Source organism: Eptesicus fuscus, chromosome 10 (genome assembly GCF_027574615.1).
Source record: "Eptesicus fuscus isolate TK198812 chromosome 10, DD_ASM_mEF_20220401, whole genome shotgun sequence".
Classification (NCBI taxonomy): domain Eukaryota; kingdom Metazoa; phylum Chordata; class Mammalia; order Chiroptera; family Vespertilionidae; genus Eptesicus; species Eptesicus fuscus.
The window spans coordinates 2661338-2672537 of record NC_072482.1 but is presented as its reverse complement, the minus strand read 5'-3'; the positions used below and the strand labels follow the sequence as shown (position 1 = coordinate 2672537).

The 11200-nt window shown below is 43.1% G+C and overlaps 1 pseudogene; it reads right to left on the bottom strand.

Moving 5' to 3' along the window:
* Positions 1-4072: 4072 nt before the first annotated feature.
* LOC103300510 (butyrophilin subfamily 1 member A1-like) lies at positions 4073-10879 on the bottom strand (annotated as a pseudogene).
* Between the last annotated feature and the right edge of the window lie 321 nt (positions 10880-11200).

The following is an 11200-nucleotide window of genomic DNA, read 5'->3' as shown; positions in this document are numbered from 1 at the left end:
CCTGTAGGCCCGGTCCCCCTCAACTGCCCTCCCCTGCAGGCCTGGTCTCCCCCAACTGCCCTCCCCTGCTGGCCTGGTCCTCCCAAACTGCCCTCCCCTGCAGGCCTAATTGCCCCCAACTGCCCTCCCCTGCTGGCCTGGTCACCCCCAACTGCCCTCCCTTGCTGGCCTGGTCCCCCAAAACTGCCCTCCCCTGCAGGCCTGGTTGCCCCCAACTGCCCTCCCCTGGAAGCCTGGTCCCCCCAACTGCCCTCCCCTGCAGGCCTGGTCCCTCCCAACTTCCCTCCCCTGCTGGCCGTCTTGTGGAGGCCATCTTGTGTCCACATGGGGGCAGACTTCTTTGACCACATGGGGGTGGCCATCTTATGTGTTGGAGTGACAGTTAATTTGCATATTACCTTTTTATTAGATAGGATAAACATAAGCAATAAATATAACACAGTAAAAATATTTTAAAGTCATAATAAATTAGAGAAGTTACATGAGGAAGAAGAAATAATGTGAAAAAAAGAATGTCTTGGAAAAGTCTTAACATCTTCTGAGGTGAGAAGGGAATATCTGCAAACGACACTGCTGCTTCCCAGGTTGGCAGTCATCATAGTTTTGCTGTTCTGTGAAGGTCATTCATCTACAGCATTCTGGAGGTTCTTTCCAGTCATGATATTCTTTTTCTGTTTAAACTCATAACTTTGTGTTTGAAACTATGTTAACCCTTTGCACTCGCTTGCTTTTTTCTCGATTCCTTTATTCTAATGCTAACCGTGTCGAGTCATACTCAACATCCGAGTGCAAAAGGTTAATTCTTCCACAGTTATGGACACATTTATTTTATTTAGTTTTAAATTTTTTTTTAATTGAGGTAAAATACACATACCATAAAGTTTATCATTTTGACCATTTTAAAGTACACAATTCAGTGATATTTATACTTTCATAATATCATGCAACCATCATCATTATCTAGTTCCAGAATATTTTCAATATTCCAAAAAGAAACTCCATACCCATTAAGCAGGCACTACACATTTTTCCCTCTCCCCAGCCCCAGGCCACTGCTAATCTACTTGGTCCTGATGTATTTACCTATTCTCAATATTTTATATAAATGGAACCATGAAACATATGGATATTTTTGTGTCTGGCTTTTTATACTCAGTATAATGTTTTCAAAAGTTTGTCCATGTTGTAGCATGTAACAGTACTTCATTCTTTTTTAGAGCTGTTTGAGGTTCACAGCACAATTGAGTGGAAAATCCAGAGTATTTCCATATTCCTCCTCTCTCCCCCCATAGTTTCCTTTATTATTATCTAGAGGCCCGGTGCACGAAATTCATGCACGGGGATGGGGGGGCGTGTCCCTCAGCCCAGCCTGCACCCTCTCCAATCTGGGACCCCTCGAGGGATGTCCGACTGGATCAGGCTTAAACGGGCAGTCAGACATCCCTCTCACAATCCAGGACTACTGGCTCCCAACTGCTTGCCTGCCTGCCAGCCTGATCACCCCCTAACCACTCCCATGCCAGCCTGATTGATGTCTAACTGCTTCCCTGCCAGCCTGTTTGCCCCCAACTTCCCTCCTCTGCAAGCCTGGTCAACCCTAACTGCCCTCCCCTGCAGGGTTGATCACCTCCAACTGCCCTCCCTTGCAGGCCTGGTCCATCTCAACTAGTCTCCCTTGCAGGCCTGGTGCCTCCCAACTGCCCTCCCCTGCTGGCCATCTTGTGGTGGCCATCTTGTGTCCACATGGGGGCAGGATCTTTGACCACATGGGGGCAACTATATTGTGTGTTGGAGTGATGGTCAATCTGCATATTACTCTTTTTTAGATAGGATAGAGGCCTGGTGCACAGGTGGGGGCCAGCTTGTTTGCCCTGGTGTCCCGGATCAGGGTGGGGGTTCCCTTGGGGCGTGGGGCGGCCTGAGCGAGAGGCCTGTGGTGGTTTGCAGGCCAGCCACGCCCCCTGGCGACCCAAGCGGAGGCCCTGGTATCTGGAATTTATTTACCTTTAACAATTGAAACTTTGTAGCCTGGAGTGGAGCCAAGCCTCCTGCTCACTCTGTGGCCAGCAGCTGTTTCTGTTGGGGTTTGTGTATATCTTCTATAATTGAAACTTTATAGCCTTGAGTGGAGGCTTAGGCTGGCCAGGGCAGGGGAAAGCTTGGCTTCTTCTATGGCCTTGGATACCGAAGCCTCCCTCCTACTTTCTCCATGGCTGTAGCCATCTTGGTTGGGTTAATTTGCATACTTGCTCTGATTGGCTTGTGGGTGTGGCTTGCAGGCGTGGCTTGTGGGTGTGGCAGAGTTAGGGTCAATTTGCATATTACTCTTTTATTAGGTCAGATGTCTTGCATTGGTGTGGTACATTTGCAACAATAGATGAATGAATATTGATGCATTATTTTCAACTAGAGCCCACAGTTTACATTGAGGTTCACTTTTAGTGTTGTATGTTCTCTAGTGTTGTATGTTCTATTGAGCTTTAGTGTTGTATGTTCCATGGAGCTTTACAAATTATTTATACATTTTTGATACATTAATATGCCCTTATATGCCCTTTAAATTTTTAATATAAATTTAGTGATACATTTAGTAGTAAACAAATTTAGTAGTAAATAGGTTAGCTTTGTTTGACACTACTCTATTTTAATTTAATGTAACTGAAAATTTTTTATTTACCGTATTTTCCAGCATATAAAAAGACTGGGCATATAGAAGATTTTCCTGGGTTAAAAATTCGTCTTATACCCCGGAAAATATGGTACTATCTTGAGGTTAACTGTCTTCTTTATTTTTTTATTATTATTTTTTTTACTGTAGCCTTTCTTCCTAATCAAACTAGTTCTTTGCTTGTTAGTCTTGTGTCCTTGTGCAGATCCTATATATAAATACATATATTCCTTAAGACAATTTCATGAAAATATGTGTTTTTATCAGTCAAAATTTTTACTAGCTAAAGAACATATATTTTCATTAGCTACCCAAACTAGGGATTAATTTACAATCTCACTTCCAATTCCAACTAAGAAACCCATAGGAAAGGAGAATGATTAGTGGCTTGGGTAAAATGCTGCAATTGGTGAGTCATTAAAGGATCTTGATGCATAGATGGTTGTAGTTGTGTAAAGCATGGCAACTCTCAGAATAGATGTAGAGATTGGATGAATCTTAGTTTCAAGGAGAAGACTGAAGGAAACAGAGAAACTAAATTTGTTAACCTCCCTGAAGGATGTTTTCCTTATTTGTCAGTAAACTATAAGTTCCATTATGGCAGAAATATTTTTCTTTTTTATATGTCCTCACAACCTAGAAAAGTACCACCAATTGGTTGATCAATAAGCATTTGTGGGATGCATGAATAGATTTATAAGTAGGATATTTATTGAGTCCTTATTTGTAGAATGTACTCTGCTAGGCCCTAGAGATAAAATGCTTAATAAGATATAATTTCTGCCCTACATTTTTTTATTCTATTGACGCTTCTTTGTCTTTTCAATGTCTTATCATACCTTTATAAATTCTACTCAGAATGGGATTTCCAGAGTAGTTTAGCAATAAAGAATTAAATTGATGGAGTCAGACTGAATTCAAGTTCATTACTTTGCCAGAAACCATAGGCTACTTGGCGACCCTTCGCTGCTTGTTTTTTGCCCACACTAGAGATGAGGATGCTGTGGGCGATGTCATCCCTGACATTTCTACAACTGATTCTAAAGAACATCAATCCTCACACTTTCTTTCGTTGTCCACCTCCAACCTATGCTGCCCAATCTCTAAGCTTAAAGGACAAAAGCTCATTAAAATGAGTGGAGAAGTGAAAGGTGGAAGAATCCTGTTGTAGAACAAAGTATGCTTTTAGTTCCAGTAGGAGAGACACTAAAAACTCATTTGAGGACCTCATGCTGAATATCCTAAGTTTAGAACAAAAGAAAAATATCCTAAACTGAACCCATTATCCTTCCTGCTCTATATCATAGTTCCAATCTCATTTTTCTTCTGTTTTGTTGTGACCCCATGTGTAGGGTTCTCATATATAGGAATATTCTCCTTGGGTTCAAATACTGGCTTTGCCACTTAGTGAACCGCGTCCAGCATGGCCAGTGGTGAACCTGAGGAGGGGTGGTGAAGGATTAAATCAACACAAGAGAATATAGTTGGGGCCAGGTGGATCACTGCACCTAGATGAGGACACAGTGACACAGCCTGTAAGCTGAATCTTTATTTTATATTCAGATCACACAAAGCAAAATAAGGGAGTGGTCAAGATGTTTACAATATTCTTGCAAGTTTCAAATCTGCTTCTTTCCTGTTGTTGCAATTCTCTGAACTCTATCAAGCTTTGTTTTGGTAGCACTTGCTGCACCTCCTGCAGCCCACATCCCTCAGCTACCTAGAACTACAAGGTCAGACTATAAGATCAAGTTTACATACAACCATAGCCTTTGGCTATAATTGTGCTGGGAGAGCTTTGCCCTCCAAGCTGATACTTGTATGTGTCTTTGCCACAAGAGGTCCATGTCCTCTCATCAGTTCAAGGCTTGAACCTGTCCAAACGCTATAGTCACTCTCCACAACTTAGTGTGCTGGGGAATTTTTGCTAAGGAGATACATCTTCCAAGAGAGATTCTTAATGAGACCTGTGGTTTAAAGAACTGTCACTAGTGTAGAAAAAGCTAAATGGATCTCTTCTGTCACCAGGAAGAGAAAGCTCACTTAAAAGGAGAAGATCATATTTTATATCCTTGAAGACACAAGCTTGGTGATGTTAGAGAAGACTTAGCTGCATTAAGGCAAAGGAAACCTCAACAGTGGGAAGGACATGGTCAGTGAAGAAAACAGGCAGTGTTGTCAACTCTTCTCCATGAAGGCTGCAGATGTTCCTTTATGTCTATTTGACTAGTTTTATTTTTTACTCTGAAAACATAAACTGCAAAATTAATTCCTTTCTCATTCACATATTCCCAGAGGACAAAAGTCTGGACTTGCTGACCAGTGAGAACTTGTCTATATATATAAAAGCCTAAGCAGCCGAACGACCAAACAATGGGTCTACCGGTCACTATGATGTGCACTGACCACTTAGGACAGACGCTCAATGCAGGAGCTGCCCCCTGGTGGTCAGTGCGCTCCCACAGCGGGAGCACCACTCAGCTGACTGATGGGTGCCAGACGCCAGGCTCGTGGCTGGCAAGCACAGCTGCAGCAGTGCGAGCTTCTCCTGCCTCCCCTGCAGTGCTACCAAGCAGCAGTGGCAGCAGGTGCAGCTGGGCCAGGAGGAGTGGGAGCAGTGCCTGGCCCAGGCTCAGGCTCCTACCCGGCCACCTGCTGCTTCACGCACTACTACATCCCTTGGGGGATGTTGGACTGCCGGTTTCGTGCCTGCAGGGATCCAGCTGAAAACAGCAGTCCAACATCTCCTGAGGGGTCCTGGATTGAGAGAGGGCACCAGATAGGCTGAGGGATACCACCTGTGCATGAATCCGTGCACTAGGCCTCTAGTTAGCAAATAAAAGGCTCGCCTCAAGAAGGCTTGGTCTCCCACCGGAAAGGTTTTACCATCCTCTCCACCTTATGGAAGACTCCAGGTTTACAAGTCGATGGTCACGGAGGCAAGGACAAGCTGAGCTATTAACTTTCAAAAGATTTGAACGATTTCTGTGTATTTCCAACAACAGCAACATGTACTGAGAATTCACTCAACTGTTGACCCTTCCCTTTAGACACCACCCCTCCTCCACATTTGATAACACAAACAATAAGAATATAAAATTTCTCTGTAAATGTAGTTTTTAAAATATTTTAAAATAAATATTTATTATTGGAAATATTACATATGTCCTTCCACCCCCCCATTGCCCTCTCCCAACTCTCTCCCTCCTAAGCCTTCACCACCCACTGTCTGTGTCTAGGGGTTATGCATATACGCACATGAGTTCATTGGTTGATCTCGTCCCCCCTCCAACCTCCCCTGCCTTCCATCTGAAGTCTGACAGTCTGTTTGATGTTTCTATGTCTCTGGGTCTATTTTTGTTCATCAGTTTATATTGTTCATTAGATTCCACATGTGAGTGAGATCAAATGATATTTATCTTTCTCTGACTGGCTTATTTTGCTTAGCATAATGCTCTCTAGGTCTGACCATGCTCTTGCAAATGGTAAGAGTTCTTTCTTTTTTACAGCAGCATAGTATTCCATTGTATAGTATTTATTTCAACACACACTGAGCAATGGAACAGAAGAGATACCATGCATTTGTTTGCAGTTTTCTGTGACAAATGGTTGCTGCTCATAAAGAGACTACATTGCCCCAAAGGTAACATTGGAGGAAATTCTCCCAACCATTTTCCAGTTGCCCCATTCCTCTTTCTGCCTCCCCCTCTTTGAAAAGGGCTGAAATGTTAACCTACTGAAAACAGGCTACTCTCCACACAGCGACAGCTTTCTCACCCACAAGAGCTCTGAGTGGGGGCAGCTCAGGGATACCTCAGGGACTGACACTTCATTTCTTACCGAGGTAACAGAGTGAGCTTCTTGGGGGACGCCCTTACCAGAACTCCCTGAGTGAGTCACAGAGGTCTTTGGAGAAGAACCAGGACAATTTCCAGTGTGATCTGAAGCTGAGCAGACGGCCACAGATGTGCCAGGACCCTGGAGGCTAAAATGAGGATGAAGGATCCCTCAGAATCTGATTCTAGTGAAGGAATAGATGTGAGATCCATCAACCATGTTATAAAAGGACACATCCCCAGCCTCCCAGTCCAGGAACACTCCTATCCTGTGGGGGCGCTGCCTCACCAACAGAGACTCCGGCTGGGAAGTGAGAACCCTGATTTCCCCTTCCTTGTATGCCACCACCCAGAAATTCTTTTCTGGACTTTCTACAAACCACCCCTCTCTCTTCACTGTATCTGAGCAGACACCCAGCACCCATCTGGTTCCAGGTCCACCTTCTGTCCCCACATTTACTTCTGCCTCCCAGTAATGTCTCCCTGTGGTAAAGCAACTCTGGCCCAGAACACAGAAGGTGTCCTCTTGCTCCTGCTGTGTGGGGCCATCATTGTTCTGAGAAACATTTTCTATTGAAGAAACATGTGTTCTACTCTCGGATAAGATGAGTTTGGTACGAGCTGTGTCTGGATCCAGAGTAACAGCCACTGCAGGTATGGAAAAAAAAGTCATTCCACAATCAAGACTGGTTGGTTTTAGGAAAGATTCAAATACAGGAAAAGGAGCATGTCGGAAAAGAAGAGGGAGAGCAATGGAAGAGTGGGTAAACCATTATGTTCTCTCCATATCTATTCATAGGAGACGCATGGTGTGTAGATCACAGAAGGTCAGGGTTGACAGGACACCTGTTCCCCACAGGCAGACGCTGTTTAGGGAAGAGGGCTGAAACCCAGGATTGGGTATTGCAGGGTGGGGTTTCTCCAATTTCCTTCAGATGCCGGCTGTTTGCTCTTAATAATCAAGTCCTGCCATATTTCAGTCACACTGTACTTATTTGCATTTAAGCTTCTTTGGCATCCTTTTTCTGTGGGCTTACATAATAACACAGTTATCCTTCTCACACACACTTATTATACTTTAATGGTTGAAATCCCAGGCTCTTTAGTCAGAAAGCCCCAAATTATGACAATCACTCCATCCTTAAGAGCTTGGAAGTTGGCGAAACTACTTTGCTTCTCTCAGCCTCACTTTGCCTTCATGACAATGAACATAATTCTGATCTCTCAGCATAGGACTATGGTGAGCAAGAAATGAGATAATGTGAAGAGTTTAATACTGTCTTGCCTGTGATGAACACTTGGTAAACTTTAGCTTCCAGTAGTTCTAGCAACACTAATACTGGACATTAAGAGTAGCCGCAGCACTAGTACTGGTAGTAAGAACCTGCTCTTGTCAAACCCAACATTTTCAATAATTAAAGTTTTTCTAAGAATTTATGTGGGATATTAGGTGTTTGGAGGATTATGTTAACTAGAAAATGGGTGTGGATGTGGGGATATGCAGAGTAAAGCAGCATGCACGAGACATTGACAATCAACTCTAACTCTGGAAAGACTCTGAGGCCAGGGCCATTGTGTGCTTGCTCTGAGTGGCAACAAGCTATGCTCTGTCTCAAGATGGTTACATAGCAGACTTCCTTCCAGCTCAACTACTCTTTCAATGTTGTTCACATGAATAAATCTACCCTGTCACTGACATCATTTCTTCATGGCAGTTTCTTTAATCTGCCATTCCTTCCCCTCACAGCAATTGCTTTTTCCTTCATAACATTCATCACAATTTGTATGTGCACTTTCCCATGGAGTCAGAGACCAGCCCCGTTGTATTTATTTGACACTGAATAAATAGTTGTATAGATTTAGCTGAACGAATGGTATCAGAATAGTAAGAAGTCTGTTAATGCTTCAGCACGGAATTGAGACTGAAGTGAAAGCCATGAAATGCCTAACCAAGGAGGTATTATTGGGTGTTTATATAGATGCAAGAGTTTGTGGTTTGTATAAAAGAGATTATGTAGGACAAAAGAATAGGACCACTCACCTACTTACAAATGTTCTTTTCTCCAGTCTAAAGAGGAAAAAAACCATGTTAAAATACAGCAAGAATGTGTCCTCTGAACTAGTGGGATGCTTATTCACTTAGCTGCTATATTTTTCTGGACTCTCAGCTTCAACATAAAATCTCCAGAAGATGGCACCTTTCTAACCATGCCCTGGAAATGGCTCATGAAATCCTGGGGCACCTGAAGCCCCAAGACAACATCAGTTACTCACCAGCATATAACCCAGCTTTTCTCCAGTCTGAAATAAAACAAAGAAGTTAGATATTCCCATTCAAAGGACACATGCTTCAGACTGAAATTGCTGCAACCACACGAAATCTGAAGGTTTATGATATTGCTATATTTCTGTGTTCATCATCTCAATGCAAATTATGGGATATTTGTCTTCTTTTATATTTCCTGTGCTATCTCGTCACACTTTCCACATCAACCAACACATCTGTGATAAAATATGAGGGTCTGGTTCTTTTGGGAGAAGAAGCGGGTGGGCTATAATTGTAAAACTGTGTTGTAAATCCTGAAATTCCATTGCTGCCTTGACATCTTTGAGCCTCACAGGAATCCAAATGCCCAACTGTGAGTGCCCCTGGTCTCACTAGATATGCTCTCTATCCAGCAGGAAGAGCTCCCACCCAGCTAACTCCCCTACCAGCCAAAGCAGCTGACCCCCACCTGTCCTCAGCCCAATAGTGGGCTTCACCTCCCTGTCAGCTGGCAAAATTATTCAAACATGCCGATCACATACTTCTGCAGAAAACAGGAGTACCTCATCCTCCAGTTATTACGAACCTACCTCCCACAGCCCTGCTGGTTGACTCTGCTCCCAAGTGCTACCTCCATGTGTCCTGCCTGGTGTGTGGTGCCCTCCCCCAGGATGTGAGTATATGTGATTGACAAACCGCTGTCTACCTCATCTGCCCAGTGTTGTATGACCCCCTTATTCTTTTTTGGGTGAAGTGTTCCTCTTCACCAACAAGGTCAATAGGAGGAGGTGAGAACAGAGGGTCAGATGAGATGGTTGATCCAACATCAGTCTAACTCACCTTGATTATATAATTCCTGAAAAGCAATAACAGTCTGTGAGATGCCAAGTGTACAGAATAAAGTAATGACTAGAAAATAAAAAGAACTTACCAAGCTCTTTCTTGAAAGATTCTAAAAAGGCAAGAAAATAACAAATCAGATTTTACAGAAAAATAGTCCAACATTTACTTTCTAGACTGTTACTGAGCCCAGATCCTAAATGCTGCTTCCATATACTTAGATCAGGAAATTTGCCTTAATTGAGAATTACTGTGAACATTTATTCTTTTTTTTCCAGGTTTCAATGGTTTTTTTTATGTTAACACCTTTAACTCATAACAACCCGCGTATCACAGGCACGCCAAATGAACATTTATTCTTGACTCCATGTTTATACTAGTGAGTTTCCTCTCTCCATTGGATTCTATTATCATATTTTTCTCATGGAGGTCCTGGGCTCCATGTCTTCTTGAAGGTCATGGGGCTCTAACTAAGTCTTGCACATGTCTCTGTGTCACAACAGATGCCATCCACATACACAGCCATGCTAACAAACGCATAAATTTACAGCTGTCCCCAAGTCTCCTTCAGTTTTACCTTTGCCTTGGCTTTATTTTTGTTTTTTCTCCTTGGCTTCCTGTACTCTCTTCCTTTCCTGTTGCTCTTTCCAGGTCAAAAACACAACAGCACCGATGAAAATCCCAAGTACGAGGAAAGTCACTGTGAATGCTACTTTCCAAGGAGAGGTCCTAGGGAAGAAAGGCTCTGATACAGGGCCCCCAAAACCTGATCCAAAACGTACACTGAGCAAGCCTATCCCACCCAGTTCCCACACATCTCCTCCCTACTCCTGTCCTGTCCCTAAAATGAGCAGTGCTGACCTGCGATAAAAATGGTTTCCACCTGCTCTTGTCTGAAGAAGGGGTTCTTCATGATGCAGGACACCTCTCTCTTTGAGCTGTCTCTCACAACGAGGGATACCTCAATTTGAAACAACCCATCATTGTCTTGGATCCTGTCCTCAGAGAGAGAAGGTATCTTCTCTCCCGTCACATCTTTCCATTGTACCTCAGGCTGGGAGAACCATCTCTTGCCTGTGCACATCAGTCTTATTCCTTCATTTTCTGGACCCACCATGAAAATATGAGGACCAGAGCCCAGGCCTGGAGAGGAAAGTCATTCATCTGAGACATGGATACGTTTTGTCCAGAGGTCCCTAGCGTTACACAGTAACACCTGTGTGGGAAGGTGGACAAAGTACCATAGTTCTTGGTGGAAGGACAAGGCATCTTACCTTCTCCCATGAGATAAATGGGTATATGTAGTTCAAATTCACAAGAGACTTGAAGTTGATACTGGGACTTATACTGATACCTGTCACATCTTCTCTACCCAGAGATATCTGCAATTGGTCATAGAAGGATTATAGAAGGAGCATAGTAAAATTTGCCAATGTTGAATTCTTTCAGAAAACAACAATATATCTATATCTATATCTATATCTATATCTATATCTATATCTATATCTATATCTATATTACATCTATTCTACTAGGGGCCTGGTACATGGATTCGTGTGCATTGAAAGGAAATTAATTAGAAGAAAGATT